General features: G+C 40.4%; 1 protein-coding gene across 1 annotated transcript in view; it reads right to left on the bottom strand.

Moving 5' to 3' along the window:
* PRR16 (proline rich 16) overlaps positions 1–23,901 on the bottom strand; it is a 195,986-nt gene that overhangs the window by 79,320 nt on the left and 92,765 nt on the right.

The raw sequence follows: 23,901 nt of genomic DNA, 5'->3' as shown, positions 1-23,901 counted from the left end.
GGCTCCTTTTTCTACTCTATTTTTCATTAGACATGCAACTGATGGTGCCTTTATAAGGTACAGAAAACTTGTCACACAATAATTAAAAGCCCTTCCTGAAAACTGCATTTCACTCAGTAGCTAGTTGAACAACTGTGATTGCAATCTACAGGTAGCTACAACACATGCCACAGGAAGTAAGCACACATTTAAAAACTTTATTATTTTTATTTATTATTACGTATTTATTAAAAACATTATCATTTACATCCTCACAGAATATACATAAAGTAATCAGTAGCTGAAATGTTTTTAGCTAACTTTGGTGCATGAATAAAAAGCTTGTGCCATTCCCTGGGGTCCTTATGGGAGATCTGTTGACATTCTGGAGAGAGAGGTGGGAGAGAGGTGGAGGGGGCACCTGAGTATATCTGAAATGAAACTGGATGCCCGCAGTTGTGCCACTGAATCAATCCTTCTTACCCATTTGAGACTTTAATTTCTACTTCTGCTTCCAATAATTTGGTCCTAATGCTACTGATTTCAAAGTAAGCCTATTTTTGAGGAGTATAAGCCACATGGTAACTGCAAAAAGCTGAAAGTCATTACTGAAGGCAGCGACTCTTTATTTGGTCAAACTAGTACTCCATTTACACGCCCAGTGGTAAACAGTAAATAATGAAAGCAAAACCGCTACAGAATGAAAGACCACTTTGGCTTCCATTGCTATACTGTAGCTAAAAGTTGTGTGACATAAAACTCATAGAGATCATATGCAACAGCTCAGTTCAGTGCCTTCTTTCTCCTAAAAACAGCAAACATGCAGATAACCATGATTCAGGAGAGCTTTCAAGCATCTTTGAAAAAAAATTATAATATTTTTTCTCTCCAAGACTGAAACAACTATTCATTTGTTCACTATTCAAAGCTCAATACCATGTTACATTTCAGTTTCTATTTTAGCATTTTGATTTTTCTCCATTAAAGAATAATGAAAAAATATACCCTTAAAAGACAGACATTAATTCCCCCAAATAATCAGAATTTAAAATATTAGCCTAGAAGTTGAAACATACAGTTGAACTCTGGTAACTGTCAGATTCCAAACACTCCCTCCCAGGGTACAGCATATGACTACTCTGAATAAAGGCAGATGAACCACATCTGTACTAAGACAATGCAAAATTCATAGCAAGAAAGATAGTTTACAGGAGAAGGAACTCACATTATCACCTTACTTTACACATGTGAACTAAGGCAGAGAGAACTTCTCAAAATGAAACAGTAAATCTAAAGGAACACGGAAAAGACAGTCCTGTTCTTGGCTCTAAGCCTGAAATTCAAGCACCCCTCTGCAAGTTTCGTATGAGTTTGTGTAAATATTAGGGTCTGCCTACACATGGCTAAATATACTGTTGAATACTCTCCTGGAATCCAGTATGTAATCTTATAACAAGCTATAACAGCTACAGAATGGATTGATGCAACTTAAACCAAAGAAACTCCTTGGCAAGCAAAGAAACAAAAAAAGAGCTGTTAAACAGCTGCAGGCAAGAGAGAAAGGAAAAACATATCCATAAGGATGCTCAACACAGGAGCACTGGATAGCTTGTACATGTAACAGTACACTGGCCTATACTACAGTATTAGATAACGTTAAGTGATAATATTTGGCCTCTTCACATTGCTTAATAATAGCTATATTAAAATGCCAACAAAAAATGGTTTCTTTTGCAATTGGCTTATTCCAACAAAACCTAATTTTTCTTTTCCTCCATTTACTACCCCGATAGCTCCCTCAAAGGGTACCTATAAACATACAGGATCTTAGAAACCAGAACCATACAGGTGAGGCAAAAGACAGCTACGGACCACTAATGTGGTTATTACATAATTAGCTATGACTAGATCTCATCGAGATTATCCAAATAATGTATTAAATCTTCCTTACCGTAATAAAATTTACTCAGAAATGCATTTCAATGTTATTTTAAGACATACACAAAACTCTAATCATTTTATGTATTTTTTTTCTGCAGAACCAGTCACACATAATGGCTTCATTGCTTTAGGCCTCATGTGTAACAAAGAATGTCCCTGTTCCATGCTGTACAAAATAAAGGTACTCCATGCAAAGTAATTCTAGAGAAACAAAACCTGGTGTTTATTACATTAAGATGGGCACATTAAGCGTGATATTCCACTGGTGCTGTGAGGATATAGCTGTAATTATGCACACGTGTCATAAATTGGCAGGCTCCAGCGATGAGAAAATCTGCATCCATTCAAACTGTCCTTCTGACAGTGCAAAAAATTATCTGAAGACTAACAGGAAAGCCTGTTATGAACTGTCCTTGAATTTAAATAACTGCAGACTTTAACTCTTGCCCTCTGGGCAAATTTGTAGTACACATTGAAATTTTTTTGTCACCTACTCATTTGTAAAACATAAAACCAGCTTGAAATGTCTCTGACATAACAACACAGTCTATCTGTCCAAATCCATTCCCACAACAAGCTGTGATTCTGTTTAGTGTTATTTTCTTCTGCTTTTTTTTTGTCTGAGAAGGAAAACCTCAAATAAGATGAAAAAGTAACAGAGAACTGGTGACTCACACAGTGAAACTGATGTAGTTAAAAAAAAAAAAGCTGTTTGATAAAAATAGCCTCCATTTCACAATGCACTTTGCATAGAAGAAAGTCAGAAAATATTTAGAAACAAAAAAGTTGCTCTATTTGTGCAGTATCTGTCCATTTTTTCAGTTCTGGAATAAAACAGGACTTGATTCACATGTACAAATAGGGGGAGATATGCTTTTATAGCCTGAGGAGCTCCTTCGCCATTAACCGGATTTGAGGTCTGCAGACATGCCCACTTATCCCCTGCTAGTGATATCCTAAGGCTTCCTTCAAGCTCTGTAGGATCTAGTGTGACACTCCTGAATGAACCAGGACATCAGCTCACTCCAACCCTCTTTCTGGGTTGTTACTGCACAACAATTTCAGGTGCCCAGCGGGCATGGAGCTGGATTTCTCTAGCTGACCCCAAGAAATTAATCAAAGTCTATTAACACATGTAGAGACCCAAAATAGTTTATCCTGAAACATAAATCATTATAGCATCACTTTATCCTTGGAAATCACAGAATCACAGAATGTTCGGGGTTGGAAGGGACCTCTGGGGATCATCTAGTCCAACCGCCCTGCCAAAGCAAGGTCACCTACAGCAGGCTGCACAGGACCATGTCCAGGTGGGTTCTGAATATCTCCAGAGGAGACTCCACAACCCCTCTGGGCAGCTTGTTCCAGTGCTCTGTTACCCTCAGAGGGAAGAAGTTCTTCCTCATGTTCAGATGGAACTTCTTACGATTCTATGACTCTATGATTATACTTCAGTTTGTCCTGTGGACATATGTGTGGAGTTTTGGATGGATTTTTTTGTCGGTGGTGGCAGATTTTTTTTATTTTGACAACAACTGGGTATCTTCACCACAGAAAAATCAATTGTTTGGATAAAGCAAATTTCATGTAGATATTATGTTCATCCTTCACCCCCAGTTTACTGATTGAAAATTATTTTGTGCTTTCTTGTCCTTTCAATTTTTTATGTAAACGTTCAAGCCTTTCTTTCCAGTAATGCTCAAACTAAACAGAAGATCAACAACAGCATCTGTAATACATGCACATAAGAATTTATAAACACAATTAGAACCAGCAATCAATTGGCGTGAATTAAATTTCATCTCTACCTAAACTCAAAACAGCAGGGGTATGTTTAAAAGACAACACTAGCTAACAGCAATTTACCAAATACAAAAAAAAACCAAAATCAAGCAAAGTAGAATTAGAATTATGATTCACAATTATTTTGCTTTCTCTTCTTCTTTTAAATTTTAATGTAGACACTCAAGCCTTTCAGTAGGTTTTGGGGAAAAATGTTAATTCTGAACATTCCAATCAGGAAACAGCCAAGCACTCAAATGCACCAGTGTTACTAAATCATTTAACTCAGAGGGGCTGACTCTGCTTGTAAGCTGTCTCCTAGTTGAGTACCTAACTACAATCACAGCTTCAAGGAAAAAAATCAGTGTTGTATGACTACAGGAAGATCACCGATCATTGCTAAAGCAAAAGAATACTACTGCTGTTGAGTTCTTGCTCATCAGTGCACTAACTTTTAACACTTTTAAACACATTTTTTAACTTTTTTTTTTGAAATCTCTATTCCAAAAGGTTTTCTGAAGACATCTAATATAACCATTTGAATACTAACAGAGTGTAGAAAATGTAACTGAAAAGACTGTAGGGGTACTTTCCTCATACCAGCAAAATCCACATCTTTAGAGAATGTCACAGAAGCTTGAGATGTTTTGCAGACAAGCAAAACAACACACTTCTCTGCTTCAAGAGCTTTCAGATTTGGATTTGACACAGAAAGCTAAAGAATAAGAATAAAATGAAGCCAAAAGGAAAATGATAGACCTGTGGTTAAACCTGAAATTTGTGCTTAATTTTGTTGAATAATTTTAACGTTCATTTTTCTGCTAAATAAATGCTATAAATAGTATCCACCAAAGACGTACAAATGAAAATAACAAAAAAAAATGGTTAGAAGCTCTTCAAAGAGGACATGTGGAAGTGAAAACTCCACACTCCAGAAAAGATACAAATGAAATAAAGTACTTGTGCAGGAGCTGACAAACAGCCACTGTGAAAAAGAAAAGCAAACATGAAGTAACCAAGGATTGCTTCATGATGACAACTTCCCAGGCAATAGTTACTAAAAGTAGGCAATGAGGCAAGATCACTAGATTTTAAAATGGGAGCGCAAAATAAAACGGTGACTGCAGTCTGGATATGATTGAGCAATGCAGCATAGAAATTGTAGAAGGCAAAGTGAATCAGTGGATGAATGTTGTAAACCTGATTCCTGAGAGTGAAAGAATAGTGTAAAGAAAGCTAGGAAAGAAAAGGCAGCCACGTAAGAGCACATTTCACAAGGAGCTGACAAAACACTGGACTTGCTGGCTAAAGTTCTAGGAGCATTTGTGAGAAAGACTGCATACAGAAGTTTAGAGACATAACTTCTAAATTTATACAATATGTAAGATCTATAGTAACATTACATGTTTTTTTATTCCCACTTCACTAAGATTAAACATGAATACGATTTGTGTGACATTTGTAAGAGAGAACCATAAGGAAACTGAGACTAAAGATACCTATTTGGAGACAACTTTCCTCCCTGTTGTCTGTGGGAGTGCACAGCATATTAAACTGTTAGAGAAAATGTAAAGCTCCTTGTTGTAAACAGAGGTAAGATTACATTATGTACTAATGAAAAAAATCCTTACCAATGTGTATTTACACTCAGAAATGCTGTGCTGCAACCACCAGTGTACAGAGAATGAATCGGTACTATCAAAGGAAATCAAAAGGACATAAATACTACCCACTCCTGATAAAAAAGAAAAAAGATTGGAAAAACAGAGGAAGACATTGAAGTTGCAAACAAGTTTCAATGGAAAGATATCGCACAGTTAACCCCATCCCTCAATGTTATCAAACTCTTACATTAAATTTCTTAAAAATAAAGAGCTAGCATGATGTATTGCTTTTGCACTGAGGTCAAACTGCAATCCCTGTTTAAAGTAATGGAGAACCTCACCCAAGAAAACATTTTGGGATTATCAAAAGCAGCCTATACTGGCCTAATATTTCTAGGTGTATTTACCAGTTTCGTCTGGTTTTTACCTTGTCTGCCAACGCACTTCTGTGCATGAATATCCTAACTTGATTAGACCAACACTCAAAACTCCGTATTTCTTACTGGATGCCAGCATTTCATTACAAGAATCTAACTTGGCAATAAGAAGACTAAAACATGACACAGAAAGTAACAATTTCTTCTGCTTCGTACTTGTACCTCTAAACTTCCCTGAAGAGTATCTACAATTAGTCACAAACACTTTCTGCAGTGCTCCTGTTTGTGGAGTTACATGATACACATCTACAAATGCATATGCAATCTATTGAGAATTCTAATATCTTCTTATAACAAATGTTACACCATTTCTTTTCCCCTCCTGTTTAAAGGCAACTGGAAACAACGCAGTAAGGTACTGATGTCCAATGAATATATAAAACCACTAGCTGCACTAAACCCACCACAGACAATTGTGGTTTTTTTCAACTCCTGAATAAAGAAGCAAATTGTTTTTCAGAAAGAAAAGTAGTATACTCTTAAAGATTCATAAACTTTTACATTCACAGAACTTCAAAATTATACTTTGTCCTAAAATGTCCAGCCATTTTAGGACAAAGTCCTAAAATTTTAGGACAAATGTCCAGCCAACTGTTTCATACGTTCTTCAAAGTTTCACGTGGATTTATGAGTAAAATTTCTTTTTTTAAAATAAATCCCTTCTGTACAGGCTAGTACCTCTCAAAAAAGTTGCATAAGCAAAATGGAAATAGTACTTAGCCAGGATATTATTTCTGAGATTGAGTAGTTATAATCCATATATTACTGGTTAGTACTTGTTCTGGTTTCGGCTGCCGCTGGCAACAAAAGCGCCACGCTGCCGCCCCTCCCCCCGCCGGCATGCGGAGGAGAATGAAAAGAAAGAGGCAGAAACTGGTGGGTAGGGATAAGGGCAGTTTAACAGAACAGCAAACAGAGGGAACAGGAACAACAACGATACAGATAAGGAGAAAACACAACAACGAACCGCACGACCCAGACAGCCGCTCTCCCGAACAGGACGGGCACCGCGCCCTCCCAAGCCGCTCGTCAGTTCCCCCGCGCCGCCCCCCCCCACCGGAACGCAGCGTGACGGCACATGGTATGGAACACCGGGCTCTATTTGGCCAGGTGGGGTCAGCCCCCACCCCCCGGCTGTGCCCCTTCCTGGAGTCCGGTGAAAATTAACCGTGTCCTGGCCAAACCCAGGACAGTACTACACCACATCAGCGTGCAGCTATGAGATTTAACAGTTTGCTGGAAGTTTTCTAGAAAACAAGTAGTTACAGACAGATACTGATCTTGATCTAAAACCAATGGAAATCAAGTCAGATCTTGAGACTAGCACAAGTTTTTGCTTTCTTACTTTGAAGTAAAAAATCTACAGGTGAAAGGAACAAAATTAAGTTATAGCCTTTAATTACAAATAAGTGCAATCAAAATGTCTTAATGTCATTATTTTTGAAGCAATTCTAAAAACTTGTGAAGTTTGCCATGGATAAATTTTGTGCTGTGTGTGCAAAAATTAACTACGTGAGAAGCCAGAAGAAACATGTAATTAACAACAAAACAGCAATCAGCTCTATCACAAAGAGGCTAGATGCCTTGCTTTAGTAACTGGCAAAAATGCTATGTCAGTAGCTCTAATATCTCATGATTGCATCTCCAATTGTACAAGAAATTGTTCACTTGCTATAATTACTACAGGAATCTTTAAGACAAGCTGTCAGACTATTTACCTTCCTGTTATCTTAGCTCATTATTTCCTGTAGAGTTACCAGTCCTTTGTTGACAAAAATGAACGTTCACTGTGAGTAAGGACACAATTAAGCTTCTTTCCCACCAAGTCTTTGCCTGTAAATTCTGAACCACCACAGAGCTAACAACAAATGAAAGTGTGGACCTTATTAACAGTGAGAGAGACAGTACTCCCCTCTACAGTTTAGGCTGCATAACATCATAACAACACCCTGTTCTCAAGTGCTTATATTCCAGCTTCAGTCACCCACGGTCATATCTTTTGCCACAGCTAACTTCCCTACACTGCCCCCAGCCCCATCCTCAGTGAATACAGCTTCCAGGTCAAGAAGAAATGGAGCTAATTTAGACTACAAACATGGTTACAAAGTTGTGCGAGCCAAAGAATTGCAAATAGAAATAGGAGAGATAAGTGGTCTACTTAGTATAATATTGTGCAAAAGCAGAAAAAACAGGTGCCCAGGCAAGAACACAAGAATAGAAGTCACACAGAAATATTTCTGTAGAATCTTATCCCAGTCTCAAATAACTTCTGTCTCAAGGATTTCTTAACAGATTTTGTGTTAAGTAGACCTTGACTTATTTATCTACCATGAACATGCCTATTTCTGCTTGAACTCATACAAGCTTTTAGCATCTGCAATATCCTGCAGCTTCCCATCTTCATAATATGGATATACCACCTACTCCTCTTGCTTGAGGAAAAAACACAGAAGCTATTATTATAGACAAAGTGTTTCATGGGCTTGCATAATATTTAAGCTGTATCTGTTTTGCAAAACCACAGCTATGAAAGCCCTCTCAGTCATGGATTTTTTTTTTTAATCGAATACATTATAAAGGTCTGTAGAACAGAGAGTAATAACCTCACACAAGGAAACAAAGGCTGAAATGGCTGACTACACCCAGCAGTCCTGCTACCAATAATAAGTTGTAACAAACATTTTACGGTGCATCCAGCGGCATCTTTGCATCTGAAGCTTTATTAATAAATAATCATGTCTTTTTATGCTAAGATATTCTCGTACAGCACTAAGGATGAATGCGATAATTGAGTTAATACACACTTCCAGGCAGAGTCAAAGTTCAACTTTCAGGAGATGACTCTTACAGTAGCATCACGGACAGTTCAGTCACCCACCCCGAAGCACCAGCAAAGGGCAAGGTTAGTGCAAGACCTGTCAGTGTAAAGATATCTAAAAGACCAACATCATCCTAAGCAAACTTACACACGTCCCAAATCAACAAATAATAGAAAAAAACCCATAGGCAGTTGTTGCCACCAGAAAGCTTTTGCTAAAGAATACACTAGTAACTTCAGCAAACTAGTATTACACTTTGGAGTACATTATACAATCACTAATTCACCCTTACCCTCTGCATATAAACAAAATCAGAAATACATAATTTTCAACACCAGGCTTTACGAAACTGTACTCTGACATTTGGAAGTAGACTGAACACCAAGTTAGGCTGGATGCAAAGGTATAAGTGGAAATTTAAGAATATGCTGGACTTCTGGGAATCTACCCAGGCCATGAAAGCTCAGTATTATTAGCTGCCCATGGTTTGGATGGGTATACTCTTCACTGGATAAAAAAATGGCTGAATGGCCAAGTCCAGACAGCGGTGATGAATGGAATTAAATCCAGCTGGTGGCTGGTCACGAGTGGTGTTCTCCAGGGCTCAGTTTTGGGGCCAGTCTTGTTTAATATCTTTATTGATGACCTAGCTGAGGGGATAGAGTGCTCCCTCAGTAAGTTTGCAGATGACACCAAATTCAGCGCGAGTGTCAATCTGCTCAAGGATAGGAAAGCTCTGCAGAGGGATCTGGACAGGCTGGACTGATGGGCCAAGGCCAACTGTATGAGGTTCCACAAGGCCAAGTGCCAGGTGCTGCACTTGAGTCAAAACAACCCCACGCAACGCTACAGGCTTTGTGAGGAGTGGCTGGAAAGCTGCCTGGCAGAAATGGTCTTGTGGTGTTTGTTGAGAGCCAGCTGAACACGAGCTAGCAGTGTGCCCAGGTGGCCCAAGAAGGCCAGCAGCATCCTGGCTTCTATCAGGAATAGTGTGGCCAGGAGGAGTAGGGAGGTGATCGTACACCTGTACTCGGCACTGGTGAGGCCGCACCTGGAGTACTGTGTTCAGTTTTGGGTTCGTCACTACAAGAAGGACATGGAGGTACTGGAGTGTGTCCAGAGAAGAGCAACAAGGCTGAAGGGTCTAGAAAACACATCTTAGGAAAAGTGGCTGAGGGAGCTGGGGCTGTTTAGTCTGGAGAAGAGGAGGCTGAGGGGGGAACCTTATTGCTCTCTACAACTACCTGAAAGGAGGTGGTAGTGAGGCAGGTGCTGGTCTCTTCTCACAAGTAACTAGTGATGGGACGAGAGGCAATGGTCTCAAGTTGCATTAGGGGAGGGTTAGATTGGATATTAGGAAAAATTTCTTTACTGCAAGAGTGGTCAGACATTGGAACTGGCTGCCCACGGAAGTGGTGGAGTCCCCATCCCTGGAGGTGTTCAAAAAACATGTAGATGAGGCACTTTGGGACATGGTTTAGCAGGCATGGTATTGTTGGGTTCATGGTTGGACTTGATGGTCGTGGAGGTCTTTTCCAACCTTAGTGATTCTACGATTCTATGATTCTGTGATTCTAGTATCATCATCCTGACTTGGCATTTTAGGGAAACCAAACTGGGAATGCCATATGCAAAATCTTAAAAGGAAAAGTCTTCCTATCCATGAAGGAACAAAAAAAGATACAGAAAAGGCAGTAAACTGCTCTCTGTTCCTCTTTAAGAACTTAACATAGCCATGGTAATTCCTCAGTGTATCCTTCTGGATGAATTTTGCTAGGGAAGCTGCTTGGAAGGTAAGAGCGAGAGATGAAGGCAGGTATGTGGCAGGTATTCATAGCATGAAGAATAGTACAATTGTAGTTCCTGTCACATACAAAAGAACCCTAGTAAAACTACGATAAACAATCAGAAACCCTGAGAAAATAAGTAAACAAACAAACAAAACCCTTTCTAGAAAAGCAAGCTCAAAGAATATTTGTAACAAAAAAATAGCTTTTCTAAAATATTAACAGAAATAAGCCAGCATTCCTTACAAATGGTAACAGAACTTCACACTTCCAGTGAAATATTCACATTATCTTGTATTTGGCAATATAGGAAGCAACTAATTGCGTGAAACTAAAGGGGACTAAATCTGGTTTCATGCCCCATCTAGAGACACAGAGAGATGACACTTGGCTTAACTCTGGTAAGGGAGTACCAATGATTTCACACAAAGCTCTTTGGCTGAAAGACAAACTGAAACTCAGACTCAACACTAATAAAACAGTCTCACCCTGAATTATCAGTCATGCTTTTCCTTTGCTTCCCTCTCTTGCCCATAATGATGTAGTCACCGAACCATGTAAGCACAGCAAATCAATCTGCATATTTGAAACAACACATAGGATGTGTATCTCTATGGGCAGCAGTGTTAACTAAGAGTTGTTCCAAGAACAGATTCCAAGACCAGCAAGTGAATCTGGCACTGCTCGTTCTGAAAGTCAACAAAAGACTCATAATTAGAAAAAAGGGCTTTCAAGTACTGCAGAAATGCATGAGGACTACATAATAAAATAGAAAGAAGGTTTAATTTCATATGACTCACAAAGAAAAATGCAACTTAATGAGAAATCAGCATTTTTCCCTTTATTGTTATACTGATGTCATCTATATTTTTTTCTTTTTTTTTTTCACTCTTCGAGTTTAGGTTTGACAGTGTAGATCTAGCCTGTGTGACTATTTAAGCTCAGGAAAGTAATGGAACAAGTCTCATTTTCTTTCTGGGGACACTGATAATCTACTTCTTATCTCTGAATATGGCTAATGTAAGACTATATTAAGGAGACTGTAAAACTACTTTATTATTTGTTTTTCATACATTTTCTCCTAAATTTGTGGAGTTATAAATTATATTTTTGGAAACATAACGACTGCAGACCTCTATTTGTATGCTATTAGATAAGAAAAGAAAAAGCATTGAAAAGTATGAAGTTGGAGATGGTACATTTGCACTCGATCAACTATTTCTGCATACAGACTCACAGAATCACAGAATCACAGAATAGTAGAGGTTGGAAGGGACCTCTGTGGGTCATCTAGTCCAACCCCCCTGCCGAAGCAGGGTCACCTACAGCAAGCTGCACAGGACCTTTTCCAGGCGGGTCTTGAATATTTCCAGAGAAGAAGACAACCTCCCTGGGCAGCCTGTTCCAGTGCTCCGTCACCCTCAGAGGGAAGAAGTTCTTCCTCATGTTCAGATGGAACTTCCTATGCTTCAGTTTGTGCCCATTGCCCCTTGTCCTGTCACTGGGCACCACTGAAAAGAGCTTGGCCCCATCCTCCTGACACCCACCCTTAAGATATTTGTAAGCATTTATAAGGTCCCCTCGCAGCCTTCTCTTCCTCAGGCTGAACAAGCCCAGTTCCCTCAACCTCTCCTCGTAGGGGAGATGTTCCAGTCCCCTCATCATCCTCGTAGCCCTCCGCTGGACTCTCTCCAGTAGCTCCTCATCTTTCTTGAACTGGGGAGCCCAGAACTGGACACAGTATTCCAGATGAGGCCTCACTAGGGCAGTGTAGAGTGGAAGGAGAACCTCCCTCGTCCTGCTGGCCACACTCTTCTTGATGCACCCCAGGATCCCATTGGCTTTCTTGGCAGCCAGGGCACACTGCTGGCTCATGGTTAACCTGTCGTCCACCAGGATGCCCAGGTCCCTCTCCGCAGAGCTGCTCTCCAGCAGGTCCACCCCAAGCCTGTACTGGTGCATGAGGTTGTTCCTCCCCAGGTGCAGGACCCTGCATTTGGCTTTGTTGAACCTCATCAGGTTCCTCTCTGCCCAGCTTTCCAGCCTATCCAGGTCACGCTGAATGGCAGCACAGCCTTCTGGTGTATCTACCACAACTCCCAGTTTGGTGTCATCAGCAAACTTGCGGAGGGTACATTCTAACTCTTCATCCAGGTCATACATACATAATGTTTTAATTCATTATTACAAATCAGGAAATTCAAAAGACAAACTGAGAAGCAGCATTCAATGCTTAAACTCCCATGAAAATACAAGTAAAAAGGCTCCCCCATAAAAAACTAAGAAAATTAATGTGGAACGCTTGTGTATGTGTTTCAGTAACACTCTGCGACAGCAGACCTCTTTTGTTTAATATAAAGAGGCCAGGGAACAGAGAGCTGTGAGAGTTTGGTGTGTCTTCTGAATCAAATGTATCTTTCTAAATAAACGTTTTAGAATCACAGAATCACAGAATCACAGAATCACAGAAGCTGAGGCTCACTACTGCTTTTCCCTCTCAAAACAGGTAACAAAATTGAAAATGGCTTCATGTCGACAAAAACTAAGGAATGGTTAGCCTGTGCATTCTCATTATTTCTAGTGTTTTCTAAGTAAGTGTTGTAAAGCTGCTGAAAATGCAGTACCATAAAATGCTGGAGATTCTACTTGCTATGTAACAACTTTGCTACAACCGTTGGTTGATAATGACTAAAAGTACAGTGATTTGCCTAACGATACATCATATTAATTTAAAAGAATGCTAAATACTTGTCTAAGCTCTTAACTATTAACGTGAACAGCATGTAGAAGTTCCCTAATGTATGTGCACCCCCAAACTATTAATGTTCACCATGGAGACTGAAACTCCCCGGCAGTGTGCCCTTGTTCCCAAGAAGGCCAGTGGGATCCTGGGGTGCATCAAGAGGAGTGTGGCCAGCAGGGAGGTTCTCCTTCCCCTCTACTCTGCCCTAGGGAGGCCCCATCTGGAGTACTGTGTCCTGTTCTGGGCTCCCCAGTTCAAGAAAGATGAGGAGCTACTAGAAAGAGTCCAGCAGAGGGCTACGAGGATGATGAGGGGACTGCAGCATCTCTCCTATAAGGAAAGACTGAGAGAACTGGGCTTGTTAAGCCTGAAGAAGAGAAGGCTGAGAGGGGACGTTATAAATGCTTACAAATATCTTAAGGGTGGGTATCAGGAGGATGAGGCCAGAATCTTTTCAGTGGTGCCCAGCGACAGGACAAGGGGCAATGGGCACAAACTGAAGCATAGGAAGTTCCATCTGAATATGAGGAAGAACTTCTTCCCTCTGAGGGTGATGCAGCACTGGAATAGGTTGCCCAGAGAGGTTGTGGATTCTCCCTCTCTGGAGACATTCAAAACCCGGCTGGACAAGGTCCTGTGTAATCTGATCTAGGTGACCCTGCTTCAGCAGACGGTTTGGACTAGAGGTTCCTTCCAACCCCTACCATTCTGTGATTCTGTGAGACATAGGATTAGAAAAAAATGTTCCACTCATCACATAAATAGTTTCCTAGGTACAGTCTTCAGATACGTTAATAACAGCTATTGTGGGGAAAAAAAAAAAAAAAACAACCACCAAAAAAATCCCAAACCCTTGTAATATTATAGGTCTGAAAAAGTCATTAAAATTTGTAGCACACCCAGAAGACTTTCTGAGATGTTTGTAAACAACTCCATTGCAATTCTTTCACATTAATTCCAGTCTTACGCACTAGGTATTCTTCTCTGACTTTGAATAAATCACCTCACCTGGCAAAGTAGTGATCAGCATCCTTCTTTTTCCTCTGACAATCTAAAAGAGACTGCATTAAAAAATTGTTTAACAACTTTTTGTTCTAAAAACAAAAAGACATTCTTGAGGAACAGCCAATATATCTTTTCAAAGACCCAATTTTGGGCTGGTGGATTTTTTGATTAAAAGGATTTTATTAACAAAATACTACTCTGAGTCTAGATGGCCTCCATATTTTAATATTTCAGCACCATTTCTATTACTGCTCCAAAGCCATCTTTAAGCTCAGATGAAATGTGAAATGAATTTACATTAATCTGGAAGGACTAATTCCAAGCCTGTTGGACACTTATTAAAATACAGTTTCAATTGAGCTGAATCGAGGATTTAGCTTAGTAGACACATTTCAAACCAGTCCTTTTGGCTTCAAAATATAATCCAAAACTGCACAATCCATTAAGTTTCATTCTAATTAAAAGTTTGAACAAATCCAAAGTTCAAAGCAAATTTTAGATGAAGTGACAGCATCTTCTGCTTTTTACAGTGAAAAAATACTAAAGCAGTAGGCTTTTCTCCTTCGAACATACCTGCAATTCTCTTTCTGTTGATATGGTTTCATTGAAGGAAAGAGCTTCTGTTTATGCAATAGGTTGAACAATCTGCCTGGATAAAAATAATGTTGTTGATAATGATAATTATTATTAAAAAGTTGAATAAGTTTTTCAGCTGAGAGATCTTAAAATGAGTAAACTGCCTTCTCCTTCTTGCTCTCCCGCTGAGCTGCTGGCGACATGTGGAAGTAACTGTGCTGTAGATGTTGTTCCAAGAATGAGAGAACAAAAAACTTGTTGTCATATTGACCCTACTAAAGGCTTCTTATGACTCAATTTGACTTTCTCCATCTGGATGTCCTGGGCACAACATGTAACAGGAGATAGCCCCTGGTGAGCTTACACTACCAATAATAGCAATGAATCAGCCAAAAGCTGCTACCAGAGAGAGTACTTGCTATGAACCACATAGGTTTGAAATTGGTTGCCTATTAATTATTAGTTGCTCCCATTTAGATGACTTCTGCTCACACTGCATCACAACATATTTAAGCAATTTAATTAAAAGTCACAGAATATTGTATCTTAATATTTATGGATAAAATTTGTTTCAGATTCCTTTAAATAAAATGTTACATATGCATAAGGGAAATACAAAATTAGGAATTTTATCTCGTCCTGAGTCCCTGACATATTATACAAGTCAAAATCTATATATAATAACTACCAAACTTTATTGAGTCTCAGCTTTTCATGGCTTTGGCCTGAACCACATGTTTTATTCTATATGCTAATTATCTGAAGAAAGCTAATAATGATATAATCTAGTCAAAACCTTTGTTCCCTTAGGCAGACACATAAATCTGATCCCCTCAAGCCACTAGTACAATTTTTATATATTTTAAACAGTGAATAAGTGCAAATTGTAGCCAAGGTTTTTTTTTTAATAAATAATACAATTAAATGGTTTAGCAGTAATTACAGTATTCAAATTAGCATAATATGAACATTGCAAAGACAGCTATTCAAACAATTCAAAGTAAATAATAGAATTTCATGTTACATGTTTACATAGACATTTGCTTACTTTATAGTGAAAGCTGAATTTAATCCAAATGACATATTTCAGAGCCTGACAAAAGCCTTCCAGTAAAAAAAACCAAAACCCACAAATACTATATATTAAGGATGCATGGGGAGCAAAGGTGAAGAAGCAGAGTTTACAACTAATGTTTGCAATGAGATACACACTCAGTTTGCTGAGCCTTAAAAATCTTTATCTAACATGGAATCACAGAATCATAGAATGGTAAGGGTTGGAAGGGACCTTAAAGATCATCTAGTTCCAACCTCCCTGCCATGAGCAGGGACATCTTCCTCTAGACCAGGTTGCTCAGAGCTCCAACCAACCTCGCCTTCATCCCTTCCAGGAAGGGGGCAGCCACAGCTTCTCTGGGCAACCTGTTCCAGTGTTTCACCACCCTCATGGTGAAGAATTTCTTCCTAATAACTAATCTAAATCTGCCTTCTTTTAATTTACAGCCATTCCCCCTTGTCAAAGTCCCTCTACATCCTTCCTATAGGCCCCCATCATGTATTGGAAGGCTGCTATAAGGTCACCCTGGAGCCTTTTCCAGGCTGAACAGCCCCAACTTTCTTAGCCTGTCCTCGTAGGAGAGGTACTCCAGGCCCCTGATCATCTTTGTGGCCCTCCTCTGGACCCGCTCCAACACATCCACGTCCCTCTTCTGTTGGGGGCTCCAGAACTGGACGCAGTACTCCAGGTGGGGCGGAGCAAAGGAGCAGAATCACCTCCCTTGCCCTGCTGGCCACGCTTCTCTTGATGCAGTCTAGGATATGGTTGGCCTTCTGGGCTGCAAGTGCACATTGCTGGCTCATGTTGAGCTTTTCATCCACCAGTCCCCCCAAGTCATTCTCCTCAGGGCTGCTCTCGAGCCACTCTCCGCCCAGCCTGTACTTGTACTTGGGATTGCCCTGAGCCATGTGCAGGACCTTGCACTTGGCCTTGCTGAACTTCATGCAGTTCACACAGGCCCACCTCTCCAGCCTGTCAAGGTCCCTTTCAATGGCATCCCTTCCCTCCAATGTGTCAACCACATCACACAGTTTGGTGTTGTTGGCAAACTTGCTGAGGGTGCACTCAGTCCCACCGTCCATGTCACCGACAAAGGTATTAAACAGCACCGGCCCCAGTACCGACCCCTGAAGCACATCACTTGTCACTGGTCTCCACCTGGACATTGAGCCATTGACTGTAACTCTTTGTGTTCGTCCATCGAGCCAGTCCCTTATCCAACGAGTGGTCCATCTGTCAAATCCATGTCCTTCCAATTTAGAAACGAGGACATCATGCGGGACAGTGTCAAATGCCTTGCACAAGTCCAGGTAGATGACGTCAGTTGCCCACCCTTTGTCCACCAAAGCTGTAACTCCATCATAGAAGTATACCAAGTTGGTCAGGCATGATTTGCCCTTGGTGAAGCCATGTTGGCTGTCCCCTGTCACCTCCTTGTTGTCCATGTGCCTTAGCATGGTTTCAAGGAGGATCTGCTTCATTATCTTGCCAGGCACAGAAGTGAGACTGACTGGCCTGTAGTTCCCCAGGTCTTCCTTTTTTCCCTTTTTAAAAATGGGGGTGATGTTGCCTCTTCTCCAGTCAGTGGGGACCTCCCCAGACTGCCACAACCTCTCAAATATGATGGAGAGTGGTTTGGCAATTTCGTCCGCCAGTTCCCTCAGGACCCGTGGATGTATCTCATCAGGCCTCATGGACTTGTGAACCTGCAGGTTCCTTAGGCAGTCTCAGACCTGGTCTTCTCCTACAGTGGGCGGTTCTTCATTCTCCCAGTCCCCGCCTTTGCCTTCTGCAACTTGGGCGGTGTGGCTAGAGCACTTGCTGTTGAAGACTGAAGCAAAAAAGTTGTTAAGCACCTCAGCTTTCTCCACATCCCAGGTAACCGGGTCTCCAGCTTCCTTCTGGAGAGGGCCCACATTTTTCCTAGTCTGCCTTCTATCACTGACCTACCTATAGAAGGCTTTCCTGTTCCCTTTGACATCCCTGGCCAGATTTAATTCTGTCAGGGCTTTAGCTTTCCTGACTTGCTCTCTGGCTACTCGGACGATTTCTCTGTATTCCTCTCAAGCTACCTGTCCTTGTTTCTACCCTCCGTAGGCCTCCTTTTTCTCCTTGAGTTTGGCCAGGAGCTCCTTTTTCATCCATGTAGGCCTCCTGGCATTTCTGCCTGACTTCCTCTTGGTTGGGATGCATCGCTCCTGAGCTTGGAGGAGGTGATCCTTGAATACTGACCAGCTTTCTTGGGCCCCTCTTCCCTCTAGGCCTTTATCCCATGGTATTCTACCAAGCAGATCCCTGAGGAGGCCAAAGTCTGCTCTCCTGAAGTCTAGTGCATTGAGATTGCTGTGCACCCGCCTCGCTGCCCTAGGGATCTTAAACTCCACCATTTCATGGTCACTGCAGCCAAGGCTACCCTTGACTTTCACATTCCCCAACAGCCCCTCCTTGGTGGTGAGAACAAGGTCCAGCATCGCACCTCTCCTCATGGGCTCCTCTGTCACTTGGAGGAGGAAGTTGTCCTCAACGCATTCCAGGAACCTCCTGGATTCCCTGTGACCTGCTGTGTTGTACCTCCAACAGATATTGTACCTCCAACAGATACTGGGGTGGTTGAAGTCCCCCATGAGGACCAGGGCTTTTGAACATGAGGCTGCTCCTATCTGCCTACAGAGGGCCTCACCCGCTTGCTTGTTCTGGTCAGGTGGCCTGTAGCAGACTCCCACTGTAATGTCGCCAGTCCCTGCCCTGCCTTTAATCTTGACCCACGAGCTCTCCGTAGGCTCCTCCTCCATTCCCAGGCAGAGCTCCAAGCACTCCAGCCAGTCATTGACACAGAGGGCGACACTTCCTCCTTGCCTCCCCTGCCTGTCTTCTCTAAAGAGCCTGTATCCTCTTTAAGACATATTTGAGATTTAGCAAGTCTTCTGTTTTCAAATCTAGTATTTGTACTACTAATCACCCCAACAGAAAAAAAACAGGAAATCTGTAGCTCAGAAATTTCCAGCACTTTTGAAGGAGGTAATTGTTTCAGAGCGTGCCAAAACACAGTATGGTGGATGTTTTTTCAAGCAATGACTAATGAATTTTTGTCTTTGTAAGACCATTAGCTCATGTTTTTAACACTATTGCCTGCTGTTCCAGTTCTATTTCTGGCTAAACCTCAGGTAGGTCACAATGTAAGAAAACAGAAAGTTTTTCTTTGCTTTTGCACAATCTGCAAAGAAGCTGGGCCTGTTACGCCTGTAATGTGTTTACTTACACTCACAGCATTCCTGAACTGTTAAAAGAGAATCTGGCCATCTCACATGGTACGTGGTGTTGTACTCAGTACCACAACACTGTATTTTTACTGCTTGTGGTCCAGTCCCTCTTCTGTGTATTCAGTTCAGATGCCTCTGCATCTATGGCATGTGTTTCCCTTGGGTGTAGTTACTCTTGCTATTTTTAATGCAAGAGAGAGCTATGACTTATCCAAAGTATTAATTAAAGGCTGAAAGTGAAATTCAAGAGGTCCGTTCACCTCAGTAAATGAATAGTTGCACTACAGTAGGAAACTGCAGTAATAGACTACAGCGATGCAGAGAGCAGAAAAACAAGTCCAATCAGATTTGCAGAACACAGTAGTTTGTGGGGTCAGTGAGCAACCCTCAGCATCGGGCACGCAAGGTAGTAAACTTCAGTGAACATTCAGAACAGCTACTCCAAATTTCCAACCATCGTCAAAATTACTCACTCCTTGAAATGATTGTTGATACTTAGCCCTTGAAGCTTTGTTCTGGTTTCTGGCTTCGCTATGAAGCATTTTCAGTTGAGTTAGTATGTTGGTAAAAAGCTCTGGAATACTTATTTTAAAGTTATGCATATTAATACATAATCCTGTAGTGACTATGACAAGACAAGAAAATCTGATCCAAACTTTGTGGAGAGAAGAGAAGAAAAAACAGTTTTCTATTTTTGCCGGACTTTTATTTCACATTGTTTTCTGGAATTTACAAGTCATGAATACTTTTTTCCTCTTTTTTTAATATATACACTAGGTAAGCAGCACAACTTCTTCTCAGGTTAATTACGCAATCCCTCAAGTACTAAATCGTTTCTTTGATTGCCACCCACATTACTAATCTGCTTTGAAGAGTCCTTACATCCTGTCCTTATAATTCCCAATCCCTTTCTGATAATAGCAGTACTTGTGGCAGCAGGAATGAAATGTTTTGTACCTATTATGTTGAAGTGGTCCTTAGCTGTAAAGAGTGGAATTTTTCCAGTGCTGCTGGCACGATGCACAGAGAAGCACTAGGAAGACAGATCAAGTGCTTGCTTCTGCTACTATCCTATTGGGGTCATCTTGCTTTGTTTTATTACAAATAAAAATCTAGACATACTACTCAACAGAATACGGCTGGCAAGAAGAAAAGACGTTACACACAACAGACCTTTGGTATTATGCATTAAAATTTTACCATAAATCTCAATCTGCTATTGCTGTATACAACATAATCAGATAGCAGTGAACAAATAATAATGCTGTTTTCTGGGTTATTAGTGAAAAGAAAATTATACAGGTAAGCTTTCTAGCTACAGTTCATATTTTAATACTGAGACCTAGAATTTTAGAGCAAAGATTTGCCCTTTCAGCAAAGCAAATATAAGCTGCAAATGTAGATACATGGCATTCAGACTCATAAAACAAGCCTGTATATTAAGATAAAGAGTATATACGTCTAACACACAAAGCACTGGAAACATTCAAAAGTATCATCTGCACTTGAAAAACAAAGCAATTCTGAAATGCTCAAAGAAAAAGCAAGTTCTGCAAATCATTTTAAAGTTTTAAATGGCAATTACTGAAAAACCTACGGAATTGCATTAAGATTGTTAAAAGGCATGAGAGGTTATTAGTTTTAGTCAAAACCACCACATTTCTTTAAGTTAAAAGTGTCAGATCTGACACATTCGGCAGCTGAAAAAGACAGAATTCTCTATTCACAGCTAGGTACGTTGCATCTTCCTGGCAGAATTTAAGACATTTCTTTTGCACTAGATATAACATACTAAAAATAAGACTTCAGAGGTAAGGAAAACTTAACATTAAATAACATTTCAATTTAATTTAAATTATTTTAAAAGAGATTTTTGTACATCTAAATTAATATTAGTTAATTATTGGTATGACATTAGTACTATATACTAAATACTGCTATTCAATACCTGTGTCTGATTTCATCATTTATTTCTGTGCGGCCTGTGCCTGATTCTGACACACAACAACTACTTTCTGGATAGAAAGTACTAGAGAAAATGTCAGGTGATAATCACAAAATCACAGAATGGTAGGGATTGGAAGGGACCTCTGTGGATCATCTAGTCCAAACCTCCTGCCGAAGCAGGGTCACCTACAGTAGGCTGTAGAGGACCTTGTCCAGGCGGGTCTTGAATATTTCCAGAGAAGGAGACTCCACAACCTCCCTGGGCAGCCTGTTCCAGTGCTCCGTTACCCTAAGAGGGAAGAAGTTCTTCCTCATGTTCAGACGGAACTTCCTGTGCCTCAGTTTGTGCCCACTGCCCCTTGTCCTGTCACTGGGCACTACTGAAAAGAGCTTGGCCCCATCCTCCTGACACCCACCCTTCAGATATTTGTAAGTATGTATTAGGTCCCCTCGCAGCCTTCACTTCTTCAGGCTGAACAAGCACAGCTCCCTCAGCCTGTCCTCATAGGACAGATGTTCCAGTCCCCTCACCATCCTTGTAGCCCTCCGCTGGACTCTCTCCGATAGCTCTTCATCTTTCTTGAACTGGGGAGCCCAGAACTGGACACAGTACTCCAGATGAGGCCTCACTAGGGCAGTGTAGAGGGGAAGGAGAACCTCCCTCGACCTGCTGGCCACGCTCCTCCTAATGCACCCCAGAATGCCATTGGCCTTCTTGGCAGCCAGGGCACACTGCTGGCTCATGGTTAACCTGTCGTCCACCAGGACGCCCAGGTCCCTCTCCGCAGAACTGCTCTCCAGCAGGTCCAGCCCAAACCTGTACTGATGCATGGGGTAAATATAATAAACCACAACTTGAATGTACAAACAAAGATCATAGTTATTTCTACTATTCTTAACATCAGAACAGTTAAGACAAAAGCAGCTCTGCAAAACATCACAAACATTGTTAAGTGTTTAAGCCTTCCTCAACTCTTCTCTCTTTTTATATATGCATTATTATACAAGCATTGTTAAATGTGTATATTGAATATTATACACATATTTTACACCTGCTATCAAATATTTTTAATATATCTGGTTAACCTGGTGATCACTGTTACTTTATTTGTTCTTTTCACTAGGTTAGTAACATACAAGGGCTGGATTACATTTTTAGCCTACCAAGATAGTGGCCTTTTCGCATTGATAAAATCATTACAAAAAAAGATGTTCACTGCTGATTCCTCTCCCCATGATTACAGCAGGTAGTTTTGTTGCTCTTGATTTTACCTCCTTAAGTATTTTTACAGTCAAAAGTTTCCCCCTCCCCTAGATCAAGAAGTAAAACCAACATGATATTGCAAAAAACCAATGCCATTAAGTCACTGAACATGCTATCCAATCACAGATATTGCAGCAGCACGAATAATTCATAACATATTTTTAATCTTTTTTTTCTGTTTGTGACAGAAATTGTTTTAAACTTAGTTGTTACCTATTCAAATAATATGTATACATAAATAAAATCTACAGATTATCTTGAAAGAGATCACAAGAGGAAACAGATGGTTTCTAATTTTTAGCTCTGCCACTGACTTTTGTCATTGTTAACTTTAAATCAAGAAAATCAAAAAACTGTTAAATCAAGAAAGGAGCTTCATCTTTATGTGACTCTGTTTTTCTCCTTACTCTTTATCTCTCATCCATTTAGACTGTACACTCTGGAACAAGAGCTACACTTCTCTTGTGTGCAACCCTTCCTGCAAAATATGTGCTACTTGTTATTATTTTCTTCAACATTATTTCAGAGCAGAACTTTATTGGCTAATCTTGTTGGCTACTCTTGTTGGCTAATAGGTTCCCTCTACAGCAGGACAAATAAAACACTTATAGTCAAGTTTCAAGTAGATGTTTCAAAATTCAAATATGCTTTTCATTAATACTTCCTTGCAACATATGCACTAGAACATTTATTGAAAAAAAAAACCCCACTCAACACTCACTTCATCTAACTGTATTCTGTTATATTTATTATGTTAATTATGTTTTAGGCATCAGCTATTGTAAGTAGTTGTGGAAATTACTTATTTTCAAAAGCAAGGTGTAAGTATATGACATATTAGGCTACATAACACTAAATGTCCCCACAGCAATTCTGTACATCTCATACCATCCCTGACCACTAAGCCATGTTCTCACAGGCACTGATCGGTACACTCATAGCACTACTTGGGGTCTTAGATCTTGCTCCCATTCAAGTGCTACTCACATATGCCCAGACTCTCAAGAAGTGCTTTAAAACAATTGTCTCAGAATCCATATTTCAAGAAGAAAGCAATACTTCTTCTTTTTTAAAAAAAAAAAAAAAATCCGGAGTAAATATATGCATTAAATGAAAGACAGGTGAAATGCTCCTGTGCATGAGTTGAGTTGGAAGTTTACTCAGGAAGGGAGCCTACAAAATCTGTTGCAGAAGATGGATATGGGGTGAGAAGAAGCTATGTACAGCAACAGCAAAGCAGCAGGGTGACCTGTCTTAGCAGTTAAGCCATGTTATCTTTGATATTGAAAGATAAAACTTTCTGATGAGTTTCAGAAGGATCTCAGGCTTCCGCTTTCATAGGATTACCCATCTTGAAATCACCACGCTTTGATGGAAGAGGACAGCAAAGTGTCAGATGGCAGAAGTCCCCACTGCCACACTTGTCATATTTTATGTTGATCTCCCAAGCTACTTCTGCTTCGTTACCATCTGGCTTGGTGGTCCAAATTTCCATGCAGTCTAAGCAATTTATACAGCAAGTTAATAAAGGGATATACAGTTTGTGTCAAAATCACTCTGACTTTCTGAAGCCATCACATCTCTACACCCTCTTCATTGTTGATTTGCGAGGTTACCTAAATTATAGACTATGAATTCTCTGGCCTTGCTTGTTCCTAGATCTCAGGAAACTGTGAAAGCTCTCTGGTATCCGTAACTGT

The sequence above is a fragment of the Opisthocomus hoazin genome, chromosome Z (genome assembly GCF_030867145.1).
Source record: "Opisthocomus hoazin isolate bOpiHoa1 chromosome Z, bOpiHoa1.hap1, whole genome shotgun sequence".
Taxonomy (NCBI): domain Eukaryota; kingdom Metazoa; phylum Chordata; class Aves; order Opisthocomiformes; family Opisthocomidae; genus Opisthocomus; species Opisthocomus hoazin.
Note: the sequence above shows the minus strand (reverse complement) of the source record. Positions and strands in the feature narration are given on the sequence as shown.